The sequence below is a fragment of the Sarcophilus harrisii genome, chromosome 6 (assembly GCF_902635505.1).
Source record: "Sarcophilus harrisii chromosome 6, mSarHar1.11, whole genome shotgun sequence".
Taxonomy (NCBI): Eukaryota; Metazoa; Chordata; class Mammalia; order Dasyuromorphia; family Dasyuridae; genus Sarcophilus; species Sarcophilus harrisii.
The window spans coordinates 63945883-63962675 of NC_045431.1; the positions used below are offsets into that span (position 1 = coordinate 63945883).

General features: G+C 40.6%; 1 protein-coding gene across 3 annotated transcripts in view; it reads right to left on the reverse strand.

Annotated features, from left to right (window-relative positions):
• Positions 1 to 14188, reverse strand: part of ELF2 (E74 like ETS transcription factor 2) — an 89257-nt gene extending 75069 nt beyond the window's left edge. Inside the window, exon 1 of one of the 3 annotated variants that reach the window (XM_031943998.1) lies at positions 14102 to 14188. The gene's annotated coding sequence lies outside the window, so the exon portion shown is untranslated. Of the gene's footprint in view, positions 1 to 2901; positions 3126 to 12028; positions 12109 to 14101 lie in introns of those variants that run through there. The other 2 variants (XM_003773194.4, XM_031943997.1) reach the window with 2 other exon arrangements.
• Between the last annotated feature and the right edge of the window lie 2605 nt (positions 14189 to 16793).

The window sequence follows — 16793 nt, forward strand, 5'->3', positions numbered from 1 at the left end:
GAACAACATTAATTAACAAAAACAAATTAGCATTTGATAGTCTAAGTTGAGGGGTCCTCAAACTACAGCTCTCAGACCAGATGAGGCAGTTGAGGGCGTTTATCCCCCTCACCCAGGGCTATGAAGTTTCTTTATTTAAAGGCCTATAAAACAAAGTTTTTGTTTTTACTATAGGCCCTCCAACAGTCTGAGGGACAGTGAACTGGCCCCTATTTAAAGTTTGAGGACCCCTGTAAGCTATACTTTGTCAATCTAAAAAGAATGACTACTTATTCTTAAAATTTCTAAAAAGAATTAAAAATTGGTTAAAACAGCAGCATAAAAATTTGTCAAGTTCAAGTAAATCTCTAAGAATTTTATTTCACCCTTACAATTACAAATTAGAAATAGAAAAAAAATATATTTTAAACTAGGATGCTGACTGAATTCTAGGAATGTGCTAAAAGGAAGCTACCAAGGATGGCATGGGAACACAAACAGGAGGCAAGTAAGCATGTGACCTATCATAAAGGAAATGAATAGTCCACAGGAGTTAATCATGGCTTCTTGCTCTAATCCTAAGCATATATCTGATGTTATAAAAAGCCGAAACATAAAAAATCAACAACTACCACTCCTTTTTCTCTTTCTACTCTACTCTTCTTCCATTTGTTCCCCACCTTCAAAGAAAAGAGGGAGGGAGGGAGAAATATCAAATTGGCAAAGATGACACAAAGGGAAAAAAACTCATCAGAAGGGTTGTCAAAGGACAGGTAAAACATTGTATTGTTGACAGAGATGCGAATTGGTCCAGGTAGTGTTGAAAGCAATTAGGTATTTTAAGCCCTCAAAATTGATAAATTTTGCATTACTCTATATACTTTAACCCAACATAATATCACTACCAGGTGACTCCCCCAAAAAGAACAAAAAAGAGGAAAAGGATTTCTTTCTACAAAAATCTAACAGCACTTTTTGTTATAACAAAACACTAGAAAGAAAACAGGTACCAATCAAATGAGGAATAGCTAAAAAAAATTGTGAATGTGATAGAATATTATTGTGTTATAAAAATTAGCTAGCATGAAAAATTCAGAGAAAGCTGGGAAGACTTATATTAACAAAATGATACAGAAGTGAAGAGGGGTGAACAAAACTAGATAAATAATGTATACAATGGCCATGTAATATAAAAAGAAAACTTTGAAAGATTTGACAACTTTGATCAATACTGTGAAGTTAGAGCATGATGGATAGTCTCATGCTGAATTTTCAGAAATTGTACATGTGTGGATTTGTATTGCTTGACTATATTTAAATCTGTTTCAAGGGAGGATGAATTAGTGGGTAGCAACACATAAAAAAGGGAAAACAAAGAATGAAAAAAGAAATAAAAGATGTTTTAAATTCCAAAAGATGCTAGATAGAAAAGTTCAGAATGGAGCACAGTCAAACAATACATTTTTGTTATGATTTCATTCAATTTAATACATATTTTTTTTAAAATGTATATTTAAAAATCTAGTAAAAATTAAGTCACTTAAATTGCAAAGTACTAGAAACAACTTTAAAATCATTGGTGAATAGCTAATGTGGTATATCATATGATGTTAATAGTGTATGGGAAATAAAAATTAAACTTGTGGTTTCACTAGATATGGAACTCTACAATTAGTAAACTCTTTAGGTTCCAATTAGTAAACTCTTTAGCAGATCTTCACCTTCTCTGCAAGTCTCAGCAAGTAGCCTAAAGCCCTGAGAATAAGTTAACTTGCCCAAGGTCACAAACTCAATGTTATGTCAGGGGTGAGACTTGAACCCAGGTCTTTCTCATCCATTTTGAAGGTAATTCTCTACTTGCCAAGTCCCATCTATAAGAATACTACTAAATTATAATTATGAGGAACATAAAAATTTTCAAAAGACACAACTTTGTGAAACCAGATAGCCAAAGCATTGGGCTTACATCCAAGAACAAACACAGCAGTATGTAAAGAGTAGGACATGGGGAAGACCTGAATTCCAATCCTATCTCAGACATTAACCATGAGCATGGCATAAAAAGGGATCACAATGGTACTTCCCCGGTACAGCTATTATAAAAATCAAATGAAACAATTATATAGCTCTTTGCTTTTAGAGTGTTTTTTTTTTAAGCTTTCTTAAAATACTCTGTAAACACTAGCTAACTCTCACTATCATGAATCACAGAATTAGCATGATATAGGGGAAAGATGCTACATTTAGACTCAAAATCTGGATTCAAACACTGATTCTATTTTTCACTGATGACAATCTCTGTGGGTTTTAGCTGCTATGATGAAGGGAATGGTCTAAATAACCTCTAAGATCCCTTCTAGCTCTAAATTTAGCTAGATCTATGATCCTATAGTTACTGAGGGAGCACCTAATAATATATTTTGAACATACTACATGCAATTCATCTTAAGGAACAAATAATTATAAATGTTTATTTGGGTTTGGGGGGGCTAGTATATTCTCTTTAAAAAGAAATAAATTAGTTGTTCAATGGGGGGAGAGGAGAGAAGAACTATAGTAGCTGATTGTCACAATCATTATTTCCATAATAGAACCAACTTCCTAGCACTATGGTGACAAAATGAGATGCAATTTGTGCAACCCTTTGCAAATCTGAAAGATAAAATACTATAAATGTTATTTTTACTTCTCCTTTCTAGAGAAGGATTTTAACTAATCTATCTTTGTTAAGCACTAAATTCAAATGAAAGAAAAGAGAAGCTCAGAATCAGTAAAAGAAAACAGAAACAAAAACTTATGATAACACTTCTATAACAGTTCAAGTCAGAGAATTTTCTTTATTTAATGTTGATATAAACACAGGATTGGAATCCTTGGGACACAAAAGAGGATTTAAATCCATTACAGAGTAGATCTACTTACCTCACACTTAACTATACAGCTATAATACAACCCAATTAGACCCCCTTTTCCATTCAACATGTTTTAAAATTGACACACAAAAATCCTCTCTGATCAATGAGTAGATAACTTTGTGAAATCTGAAAAACAAAACATATGTAACTTTTTGTGGAGTTGTGGTCTTTTCACCAACACATAAGATGCATTTATTATGTTTTATAAGAATCCTAATTTTTTCATATTATTTCTGAATCCTAAATGTTCTCATTTAGAATTCAAAAAAATAAAGGGGAAAAGTGACAAGTAATACAGGTTGACATTTTAGGATCTTAATAAAAACTTTGCTAAGGAACTCCCCTGCAGGTCACTGTTGTCAGAAATGTCATTTACCTCACAATAAATAGGTAAATGCTCAACAGCCTAGTTTCATAGGCACTGCATAGACAAACAGGCGGCAGCGATGGTATGCTTAATGTTGATAATTTTATGGTTAACATTCGTTTAAAATCAAAAGTATTCACCTAAATAAATGCTTTTATTAGAATTCACTTATTAATTATCAACACGCATTTACTAAGTGGCCCCTATATGCCAGCCATTGGGTAAGTACTAGAAAGATAAAAAATGTTCTAGTTCCTGTTATCAAAAGAACTTACTACTAAGTTCTTGTCTACTAGGGGGATGTGATGTATTAATATAAAAAATAAAACACAAAAGAAACATATGGAGATTTTAAGGGAAGGCATGAACATCTGATCAAATCCCTGATGAAGATTAGGGCTAGGAGCTCCAAGAGATAAGAGTTAAGTAGAAAGACTATTTTAGTCTGGAAAGCAAACAATTGTAAAGAAACAGGGGCAGGAGATAGAATAAAATTTATAGGAAACAGAAAACAGACCAAATTGGTCAAAGCCTAGAGTGCATGAGAGTGAATAACATGTAATCATCTTGTAAAAAATAAGGTAAAGTCAAGTTTTGAAAAGCTTTAAATACCCATCAAAGAGGCTTGTACTTTATTCTACAATGAAGCTTCCTGGGAAGGAATGACAGTCAGTTCTGGCTTTAAGGTTATTGCTGGCAGTTAGGATCACAGAATCGCAGCGCTACAGCTAGGAAGGGACCTTCAAAAGGCAACACCTTCATTTTAAAGATGAAGAATCTCAGGAGTACAGAGAATAAATTTCTTATTTGCCCAAGGTCACACAGATAAGGATCAAGGATTTGAACCCAAGTACCATCATTCCCAGGCCAGTGACTGTTCTATTGGACAACACTGATGATAGAATGGGGAGAATGAAGTTGGAAAGAGCTGCTAAGAAGCTATTACAGTCATCTAAGAGGAAAGGGGAGAAGAGCCTATAGTAAGGCAGTGAAAGTGTGAGTAGAAAGAACAGAATGGATACAAGATCAGATGCTGAAAGAGGGCTATCAATAAACTGAACAAGTAACTAGAATGGGGCTGGAGGGAGAATGAAGAGATTAGCATAACTAATGTAATAGGAAAAGTAGCAAGCAGGAGAGACTTGGGACAAAAGACAGTGAATTTCATTTATAACACACAGAGTTTGAGAAGATGTCTCAAGGGCAGTTGAACTAAAGGAGAGATTAATACTGGATATAAAGTTGAGTTATCTGCACAGAGGTAATGATTTGATTCAGAAGAAGCTGGTGAGATGAGATAAAGTGTGTATATAGAGAGAAGGGACTCAGGACAGAGCTCTGGAGAACACAGATGCATATGGGGTAGAACATAGGTAACAAAACCACAAAAGAAACCGAGGAGAGATATGACAGGAACAGAATCATGACAGAGCCATATCACAAAGGCCAAACAAGGATAGAAGGTCAGACAACAAGGGTTTGACAAGCAAGTGGGAAATGAGAAAGGGAAAGCAAGAGCATAGACAACTTGGCAGTGAAAAGAGGATAATAACTTGAGCAGATGATAGGATCAAAAGAAGCTTCCTTGAGGATGGGGAGAACTACCACAGGATTGTAGCCAGAAGGAAAGAAGAGACTGGCACTAAAAGAGAAAGGATGATCAAAGGGGAAGGCACTTGGAAGAAACAGAAAGGGAGGAGATCAAGAACATAACTGAGGATTGGATGAACAAATTATAGTTTATGTGTATAATGGAATATTGTTACACCCCAAGAAATAACAAAAGGGATGGCGGGTGATTTCATACAAACTCATATCAACTGAAGCAGAGTAAAAGGAACAGAACCCAAACAATTTATGCAATTACAGTCCACTTGTAAAAAGGGAAAAAAAAAAAAACCTTAAAAGGCTTAAGAATTTTCAATGAAATGACCAACAACAATTCCAAGACTACTGATGAAACATGTTACCCATCTTTTGAGTGTGAAGTGATGAACTCGTCATTTTCAAACATGGTTATATGGAATTTTGGTTTACTTAACTAAACATATTTGATGGAAGGGCTTATTTTTCTTTCTTTAAACTGTGAAAGTCAGGAACAAAGAGAGGGGTAGGCAACAGGGTTACCAAAAAAAAAAAATCATTAAAGCAATTTTTAAAGATACAGAAGAGACTATATAGAAAGTCAATAGGAAATGCAGACAAGCAATAGTGCTTTGAATATAACATGTTGAATTTATTGTATAATTGGAGGGATAATCAAGCTATATGTGTTGAACATCCAAAACTGCACATACAATCTTGTTTTTCTGTTCTAAGTTTAGAATTTTTTTCTTAATAAAAGCAAAGGAGAATGGCAGAAGGAAAAAAAAATTTACATTCATTTAATAGTGACAGTCAATTAAATTTCCTAAATTCCCATAATAATCGGAAATAATTAACATCTCTAAATCTTTAATTTTATGACAAATTCCCCATAATGACTGCTAGGAAAGAGACTGTTCGAGTATAATTACCCCCATTTTACAGAGAAAGAAATTGAGGCAGATAGATTAAGTAACTAGCTAGATATTCAAACCCAAGTGTCCTGGCTTCTTTATCAGCATCTACTGTATCAATACACGCTGCCCCTAAATGTGCAGATAAAAACCAAAATTGGGCACTTAATATTTTCAATTTCTTTGAAAAATGTGAAAATTTGTATAAGAAGTTTTTAAAATTTGATCAAAACTTTAAGAGTTCTACAAAAGATTTTAGGTGCTTCTTATTAAGGGAAAAAAACTGAAGTTTACTCCAGAACCTTCATCCAAAATCCTAATATAGCAGACATCCAACACATATGCTATAAAATTGGTATATTCCATAATGTATAAATTTATTTGTACTTTCTTAATAATAAAGAGGTATATTTTGGATATATGCCAGGAATTATACAAAGTCTACCTTGAGTACATAAAGATATGAAATGCTTCATTTAACATTTAGATTACTTATAATGAAAGGAATAAATATTTATTGAGGTAGTGAAATGGAACATACCAGACTTGTATACTTATATACAAACAAGATTTCCACTTTCAAATTAATCAACAATGAATCATGAGACAGTAAGCACAGATTGGAAAATTAATTTGTTTTATAAATTGGTGACAAGTATACTCAAGATTTATTTTAAAACTATTTTCACAGAACAAGCAGTGACAAAAGGCAAAATAAATATTTTTAAAATCAAATTTATGTATCATTACTAATTATAAAACCTAAAAATTAGTGCAAGAGGCCCCATTTTGATCATTATCTAACAGAGGTTCAAAGTTGTCACAGTACATACAGTATAAATAAAAACTTATTTTTTTTCCATTTATGCACACACTGCTTATGAAACTTCTTAAATTGGGTATTCATCTCAGTAAATAAGTTCATCATAAAAGAGTCCAAAAAATGTTGAGCTCCATTATCAGTTTTCGTAACTCAGTCCCTAAGAGTTTTCATTTAGCACAATTTATAAGTGAAGTTCTAAAATCCAAGGCCTTACTCCATAAATGAGATAAGAAAGCAATCACTTTTCATGTCCTTACAATTTTCCTTACTTTTCAGTGACCAAGAATAAATGAATGAAAGTAAGTGTACCAGATAAATTACCAAGAGGATAATCATAAACCTAAGATGAGAATTTGTTTTTTAAATTGTGAGAATTATAATCTAACAACACAAATTAAAACAAATAGTACAGTGCCTAAAGAAAATCAGATTGGCTCAATTTAAACAAATCATGTGAAGGCATTAAAAGACAACATACAATGCACTAAAATGATTTTTTTTCAAGTTCTAAATCTATTGTTATTCAATCACCCGTCCCAAGTTTGCTCCATGTTCTTTCTATTTCAGAACAGGGAAGAGAGAAAGAAATGAACAGGTTAGCTTAGGGACTTTGGGGCGGAAGTACTTTAAAGTTATCCAATATATGGATAGCAAAAAACAGTTGGAGCACTGCTTTCTCATCTTTGGAAAAACAATGATGCATGTTTTAAACTGCTAAGGAAAATTGCCCAGTGTATAAGTTTAAGATACAATTAACATGATTAGAAATGTATGAGAAAAGTGAATAGTTTACAGAGAAATTTGTGTTTACTATGAATGGATTTTGGATTTGTTACTACAGTCATAAGGATAATATCAAAAAGCAGATATTAGAAGCAGTACTAGTAAATGCGGGTAAAAAAAATACAGAAAAATGTTCAGCATCTCAATTTTTTTTTTAACATTATTTACATGGTTGTAACAAATGATTTCCAGAAATGCTACTGCACATTAAATGTGTGTACCAGTATAATTAGGCCTTTACAGATTTGCTCAATAAAAACCTTACCAGAAATATATCTGAAGAGTATTGTCAATACTAATTTTCTCAAGAAGTCTTAAGAAATCTATTATATATATATATATATATATATATATATATATATATATATATATATATATATATCTGGTGCTTATTTTTTAATATTATTATTCTGTATGTAAAATTTTTTAAAACTCCAACTAAAATGAAATTTTTTGCAATATTAAAATACATCACATCTCAAACACACCCATTCACAGCTACTGAAATATGTGAACTAATGACTAAAGAGAGGAAGCCAAGTGGTACAATACATAGAGGACAAGTGTTTGGAATCTAGAAGCCTCATCTTCATGAGTTAAAAGCTGCCACTGCACGAGCTGTATGATCCTGGCCAAGTCACTTACCCCTGTTTGACTCAATTTGTTCATCTAAAATATTAGCTGGAGAAAGAAATGGCAAAGCACTTCAATATCTTTGCCAACAAAGTACCAAAGCGGGTCATGAAGAATCAGACCCAACTGACAAGATGAAACAACAACTAAAGAATAGGAAATGCCAGTTATGTAATTTAGTATTAGAGTTGAAAGATCCTAGAATCACTTAATTATTTTAAGATAGTAATGAAACTTTTGAAATATCCAGTTTCCTACAAAATTTTAAAAGACCTCATTTCTTTTAAAATATGCTTGAAACTGAACTCTTCTCAGAAATGCATTGATCCAAAACAATTCCATTAGACTTGGGATCTTCTGCTTCCAGAGAGAGAACTATGGAGATCAAAACATAGTATTTTCACCTACTGTCTTTTTTGTTTGCTTTTTTTTTTCTCATGATTTTTTCCTTTTGTCCTCATTTTTCTTGCACAGCATGATTGATATGGAAATGTATTTAAAATGTTTGTACATGTATATAACATATCAGATTGCTTGCTGTCTTGGGGACGGGGAGAAAAAAATTAGAATTCAAAATGTTTCAAAAATGAATGTTGAAAGCTATCTTTACATGTAATTGGAAAAATAAAATGCTACTGGGAAAAATAATAAAAATTGTAGTCCTTCCAATAAAATAAAATAAAATATGCTTCAAATACAATAAACTTCAATTTAAGGAAAATGAAGCTGCTGCTCCTGTACCTGTACCTAGTTAAAAATCTCTCTTTTCCCAGACTCCATCTGAGACTGGATTGAATCTGTGTTCAGACACTTTTAAATTTACATGTTCATTCACTTTAAATGCTTTCATGCTATCTCTACCTTTTATTTTTTAAAGTTAAAATAAACTGTCAACAATCTCCCCCAACAACAACAACAAAAAAAGAATAAGATAATCGTGGTACAAAGGAAAAAGCAATGAACTTGGAATAAGATTCAGGTTCATATTCCAGTTTTGAGACTTATTCGTGGTGGAATCTGTCAGTTTAATTATCTATAAAGTAGTAATGACAATACCTAAACATAAAGTGCTATACAAATAAATATAAGCTAGCACAAGTATTGCAAACATTATATACTACTGCATATTATCATTTTTAAAAAAGTATTTTAATTAGGGTAATTGTAAAGGGATTCATCATAGATTTCCTTTATTTAGCCAACTCTTCTGTGCTTTTAGAATATAACAACTTAGGAAACTGGTTCAACTCTTTACAAAAACATTCTATTATGTGAACTAAGGTTTAAGTTAGAGTGAAAAATGTAAAAGCTGATCTGAGCCATTTCATATGTATTTATGTATTTATGGGATTTTTTTTTTTTTTTACCCAAAAGTCTATTAGCAAAAGAAAAACATTTTCTTATTCCTACCTACCTCAAATCTGTCTGGATAGGACACTTTTTAAACTAAAGTTATAATCTGATAAAGGATTTTAAATTTTGTAACAAACACTGATTAATTACATAGAACTGCCTGCCATCTAGGGGAGGGGGTGGACAGAGGGAGAGGAAAAGTTGCAACAGATATTATAGTATCAACAAGATTCTTATCTATTATTCTGATCATACTATATTAGACAGTTAACAATTATGAGACTAGTAGCTTAAAAAGAAATTGAAGGGGTGAAAAAGATGTGTATCCACTACATAGAATTTCCAATCCCTCTATTTTTGTCCACTTGCATTCTTGATTTCCTTCACAGGCTAATTGTACACTACTTCAAAATCCGACTCTTTATACAGCAAATTAACTGTCTGGACATGTATACATATATTGTATTTAATTTAATTTTCTAGATAGCCATTGGCATCAGAGGACCTGGCCAGCTACTTAGGTATGTGATCAATGGCAAGTCTTACTCTTTCAGGGCCTTGGTTTCCTCATTTATAAAATGAAATAGTTTGATGAAGTGATTTCTAATTTCTTTTTCAGTTCTAAATCTTTACCTACTGCAGGGAAGGGAAGCATTTGAAAGACTTGTGCATTTGGTCCTTCATTCTTATCACTCATGACTACAGTAGCCCTTAAGTAGCTGAAGGAACTTGAATTCTTTTTCTAAGAAGTTGTACATTATTATTAGTTCTGCTCCTCAAAGTAGAGTTCTCAGAGGCTATGGTGGGCAATTAAATCATCTAGAGAACCCCCACCGTCTTAGAACTGGGCAGAAATCTGCAGATTCCACTGCATAGAATTCTTTGGGGACAAGTTACAGATTCTTCAGCCAGGAAACAGATTTTCTTTTTTTTCATTTTATAGCTGCTACATGCCCTATTAAAGCATTAGAAAACTACCACTTTGTTCTCAACACCCAGAGGAGCCCAAAGGGCCTAACATAATACAGCAATAATAGCCCTGAATCTCCAAACCATCTCAGTGGCATGGATGACTCTCTAGCAAATAAAAATTTAAAGAAATTTAAACAAAAAGAACGTGGCAAGTGTGAATGATGCTGTTCTTTTTGAGTCAAAATGGGAAGTCTAGTATATAGTGAACAGAAAAAACTACCAAATAATGACATATCTACTTAAAACTACTGATCAAAAGGCTAGAACATATCCTGCACACTCAGGATGGAAAGGTTTGGGGTCATTTCTGGCAGCCAGTATAATAGAAAAAGTCCTGAACTCTTCAAGATGCTAGGAATTAGAAAATCTCCAATTAACGAGTAGTTCTGACACCTAGCAGTCATGGAATAACAGGCCAGTCACTCAAGCAGGCTCCCCGTTAGTAAAAAAAAAAAAAAAAAAAAAAAACAATACTTGCATCATCCTATAACACTTCAGAAGAAAATGCTTTGCACACTTTCAACATAGTATCTATTTACGATATGTATATGTCATAATATATACATTTAACTTTAGATTACATTGTCACCCATTTCACGGGCAGGGCAAAATAATAAGTGACTGCAAACAGTGCTAGCCCATTTCTGCTACTCAGAATTATTCTAACTTCCCTAAAATGCTAGCATTTGGCTGAATTTCACCGTTAGTTGTTTCCAGTCCAAAACTTCTACTTTTTATTTTAAATTAGCCTATTTCCAACAAAAATGAAAGGAACACGACGTATCCCCGCCTGTTACTGAGACTCTTCTTCAGCGATTCTGGGGACGGTGCACCCGAGTAAGGAGATAGAAAAGTAAAGCAGATTAGAACTACCGAGACCGCCCACCCGGATTACAACTGAGCACCTAGAGCGCCGGAGAAACACACAACGGGAACAAAACGCGGTGGGCAGAACGAAGTTCCCGAGGAGCCCCGCTCATGCCCCGGGCACGGCGCCGCCAGGCTGGTCCCAGTTCGCCGGGCCAGGGATGCTCACTTCTGCCCGCAAACCCCAGGGGACCCGCGGGCTCCGGACTGGAGGGCCGGCAAGTCCTGCCCAGGGACGGCTCCCGGAGCTGCCCCCTCCCCGGCCCTTCTCCTCCCAAGTTTGCAGGAAAATTCGGGGCCCTGGCGGGCGCACCGGGAAGCTCCGGGCCCGGGCGCGCTCCTTTCTCTCAGACTCCGCCGCGGGCTCCTCGCGCCTCGGGCAGCGCACAACCTGCCGGCCGCGGGGGGCCGCGGGGCCTGGGCCCGGCCAAGGGCGAGAGCGGGCCGTGGGCTCGGCCGGGCCGTGGCCCCCCGCGAGCCGCGCTGCCCGTGGCCCTCGCACCCCCCCCCCCCCGCACTCGCACTCGCACGCACACGCACACTCTGCCCGAGTTGGGGCTCCTCCGCAACCTGACTCCCGCCCTGCCCGGGACCGAGCCCCGGCGGCGGCGGCGGCGGCGGGAGCGGGACCTCAGTCCCGCGAGCCCAGCCCGCCCCCGGCCCATCCCCCTCCCGGCCGGGCCCCCCGCCCGCCCCAGGCCCCGGCCGGCCGGTGTCAGCGCCGCCGCTCCAGCAGCGCCTCAGAGCCCAGCACACTGGAGGACGCGGGGCGGGGGGAGGGTGGAGCGTGAGCCCCCATTCTCTCCGTAGCCCCCCCCCTCCAGCTCCTCCCTCTTACCTGCGAGTCGAGTCCCCGCTGAGGGCCGCCGCGCCTCGCTCCCTCCCCGCTGGGCCGAGGGGCAGCCACCGCAGTCGCCGAGGGCCAAGAGTCCGAAGGGAGCCGGCCGGGGCCTCCCCGGCAGCAGGAGCAGCTCCACAGGGAGAGGAGGAGACAAAACAGAGGCGCGCCTCCTCCCTGCTCTCTGCTCCCTCCCTCTCTCCCAACCGCTCCCCCGCCCGCCCGCTCCACAACAGCTCCCCCCCAACGGCGGCGGCGGCGGCGGCGACACTGAGCCCGGCGCACGCAGCAATGGTCCCCCAACCCGCCGCCGCCGAGTTCTCCCCGCGCCCGGCCCCCTCCCTGCAGCCCGCCCGGCTCCGCCCCCTCCGCCTCCTGCTGCCGCCACCAGGACACACGAGTCGGCCCGCGCGCGCCCCCCACACACGCAGATCCCCGGCGGGAGGGGGAGCGCCGCTCGGCGGCCACCGGCCACGGCCGCGTCCGACTCGCCGCGCGGCGCCTGTTCGCTTCTGCTTCCGACCCTCAGAGCGGCAGCTGCGTGGAATCCCCGACCCTTCCCCGCCTTAAAGTTCCCGCGTCAGTCTAGGCACCCACCTCGCGGCCCCGCGCGCGGAAACTTCCCACCCCCCCCCCCCCCCCCCCCCCCCCCCGCAGCCCGAGCCGGGGCTCCCGCCAGCGCCCGCCCCGGGGACCGCGGAGCTGGTGAGGCCTGCGGGCAGGACCACCCCTTCTTCGCTCGTCCCCAGTCACACACACACACACCCCGCAGGCCGCGCTCGCACCCGGTCGCTGGTGTTGGGACTGGGTTTTGCGGGATTTGGACTGTGCACCTGCCCAGGCGCGACGCGGCCGCCCCGGACCCCGACCCTCCCCCTCCATCCCGGCCTCCTGCGGGTCGCCACTCCCCGAATCCCCCCCTGCCCCCCCATGATTATTATCCCTTCCATCTCCTTCTACAAGAATGGATCCAGACTCGGGCAGTTTGACAGTTATGGGTGGGAGAGGAGGGGCAAAATACCCAGCTCTTCCCTCACCCTCCCTGCTACCGCACCTCCCGGAGGGGAGAGCGCGTGTTAGCCCCGCCCTTCCAGGGCCCGCCTCCTGCCGGTGACGTGCGCGGTGAGCCCGCCCCCGGACGCTCCCCGAGCCCTTCCTCCTTCCTTCCCCTCCCTCCCTCCCTCCGCGTCACCTCCTCGCCCGCCCCGCTGGCTCCGCCCCATTCCCAGAAATTACAACCGATTCAACCGCCCGGCTGCGCGGCCGTTAAAGTTTGCATTCGTCTTCCGCCTCCCGCGTTGAGCCTGGCGCTGGTGCTCCAGAGTCCCTGGACGTGTCGAAGCAGGCCAGTGCGGGGAGGACACTGAGGATGGGGGAAGGGAGGAGGGAGCGGGCGCGCGCATGGCCTGCCCTCGCCCCCATCCCCCTCCAATCATCGTGCCTCCCGCTGTTCTGCATCCGCAGTAGCGGAGCGGAGGCGGCCGGGGGAGCGCGCGGTCGCGAGGAGCGCGCGCCCGGGCCTCGGAAAGGATCCGAAATGGAAAGTTTTGTTCTAGTGCGCCGGAGATTCCGGGGGGAGAGGTGCGGGGCTGTCGGGGCGGACCGAGCGGTCTCGGAGAAGCAGCGTCCGTGCGGGCAGTAAGGGGGTGGGAGGGGGGTTCTGGGCTGTCAAAAACAAAAGTAACGGGGGCCCTGGACCAGTCCCTCGGGCCCCGCCCGCCCCGGTCGCCACCTCTGCAGAAGCGAATGGCGACCTAAGCACTCACGGACCGCGGCCCCTCGTCCGGCGCCGGGCGCGATGGCCACGCCGCGCTCTCCCCGGGAAGGGGGCCAGGGCCGGGGGCGGGGGGGGGGGGGGGGGGGCCTCTGTGTAAAAGGTGCCCTGAACCTCGGAAAACTAACCTCGCTCTGTAGCTTTTCTCCCCTCCCCAAGGTCTTGGGCACGCACATTTAAAGCCAAAAACCTTAGTTTGGCCCAGAACTCCAACCACCAGAGGTTACCCGGAGGGGCTTTTTTTTTAAGCCTGAGGGTTCCCACCCCCAGCTCGGGAGCCTTGGGAATGGCCCGGTTACCTTAGAAGTGCAGCCCCGAGGTGAAAGCACTGGGTCACCATCTCTGCTCCTCCGGTCCCGCGGCTCGCTACGTGACACTCAAGCTGAGGGACTCGCCCCCGGCCCCTCCAAACGTTAGCGTCACATTCAAAGTCACATCTCCCACCCCAAACTCCCTTCAGGGTGCACCACACTACCCTGACTCTCTACTCTCTACTTCTTGATCTCATTCAGTCTTTCCAACAGAGTGAACAAAAACCTGCCAAGGTGAGCGATTTGCACACGGTGGCGTAAGAAATACCAAAACTGAGCAGTCCGGTTCTTTTAAATGCTAATCTTTCTGGCAGTACAGGGGAAAGAGGAAGAAATACGGGAGTGAGGGTTTCCCTTAAGGAATATTTTTCTTTGTGGGGGGAAGAATACAAACTTCGGCGGTGGGGTTAATGAGGCTGAAGTGACAAATATTTAAACCATATGTAAACAGATTTGAGGGGCTAGAGAACCCAGAGAAATATAGAAAAAGAATGAAACTCCTCCTGTCTTAGAGGTTGCATCTGGAGCTGGGCTGGCCCCCGGGGGAAGTGCTTCTCCTTCCTCCACCCCAATCGTGCGCATCTGCCACTTTCTACTTTTCACAATTGTCACTATCATTCCGTCACTGGTAGCATTACTAATATCAGAGCAGCAGCACTGAGATATTGTGGACTACATCAATCCTTCCCTCCCAATTCTGACTAAATTTTCTTAATCCCTGAGTTAAAATCATATTGGAGTAAATAACTAGTCCTTTAGAGAACTAAGTTCTCCAAGGAAAAGAAGAAAAAAAAATAACCCTTTATATGAACTTTGAAAAAGCAGATCTTTTCGTGACAGCACTATTTTTTTCCTTATGTTGTTGTTTGGAGATAAACCCTGAGTTCTTCAAGGTTTTACCCACAAAGCTCAAGATATTTTCTTAGTACAGGCCTAAGGAGGAACTGTCTGTCTAATGGAAAGACTCGTTCATTCTCAAAGAGATGGCCACCAGATCATAATTATTTTTTAGCCTCAGTTCTATAAAGGCAGAGAGAGGTGACACTTTGCATTGCTGGAGGAAACATACATATGTGAAACTAATAGTCTATGAATTATTAAAGTAAGAAAGGCCATAGTTCTCATGAAAAACATTGCCAACTTTTATATTCCAAAGCCCATTTGTCATTGTCAAGGTTTTTCTTAAGTGCTATTAAATGGACAAATGCTTTTTCTCCTTGTAATACACAGCAAGAGTATTTTTCAAATGCTATCAAACAACAATGGGAATTTTGGACTGAAAATAAACCTATAAGGTCTAAAGTTCCATTTTGTGTGTGTGTATTATCTAACTCAGTAAGGATGTAAACTGTATTTAATAATCTTGAGGCCTGAAAATTCATTGATGTCTGTCTTCTCTTCATTTATCTAATTAGACCTTTAATTAAAAATATATATATATGTTGAAAGAGAAAAGGCATAAGCCACAGTGGAACAGCACATACTTGATTTCTCTTTAGTCTCTTCTATCTTCCTTTTTTCCTATCACCAAAGATACACTTCTACCATCATATTTGCCACCAGAAAACACAGCAGTATAATCATTGAGAGCCTGTCACTAACTCTAAACTCCTGTGAGCTGACTGTAAGCTCTTTAAGGCAGGAAGTTGCTCTTTTATTTTTTATTCCCCTAACACATAGTAAGCACTTGATATATGCTTGTTGAAATTGACAAATTGTTTTCTTTAAAAATATCTAGACAACTTAGAAATGTCTGATAAATTGATGGTTAAAATATTGATACTGTTAACTGGAAAAAATACACTAAAATTTTTTTAGAGTTATTGACTTGGCACCAATATATAGAGGTTCACCTTATTCCAACACATACTACAAATATACTCTTTGTTTCTCTCTATGCACTCATAATTGGAAATATAGTACTTTAGACACGAGTCTCTGAAAGACAATTTTAGAGTTATACTCTAAATTTTCAATCCTCTGTCATAGTCTTCATTAATGATTAAATAGGTCAACAAGCTAAAGATAAACTAGAAAAGATTAAAATGAGATAATTTGAGAAAGTTCATCAAATGTTTCCTAAGGATCAAAACCTGCTTTAAAATGCAACCAATCCAGGACAGATCTAATAGAGGGAAGAGGAAAAAATGAAAAATCTCACCTATGTTTCAATCACTTTTGACAGTTATCCATTGTCTTCAAGCTTAATCTTTCTTGACTGACCAGAGTCCCCCAAAAAAATAGCATCCCACCAGGCTTAGTCCCTCCACAATCTGAAGCAGAGGTCTCCAGTATACTGATTATTATTTACAAAGGACTTGATTTTGGGGGCTCATAACCACAGATTCTTTGTTCCCCCAGCATTTAGAAAATCACTGCCTCCACCACCACCCCCCAAGTCTCCAACAAAAGAGATAATGTATGTAAATCTTAGGTTTTTGTAAAACTTAAAAGACAATATAAATGATAGCTATTATTATTCCATCGACTCTCCCCACCCCACCACATCCAAGAGCTCAATGGTTGGGGGATGGGACAATTAGCACCTCCTTAGAAAGGAGAGGCCTCTTTTAAATATGCTCCAAACTCCTCTCTCTTCAGTCCCATTTCAGCAGGAAACTGCTTCTTAACCTGTGATGGTGTGCTCAAAAGTCTTTAATGACTTTTCTTGATAATATGT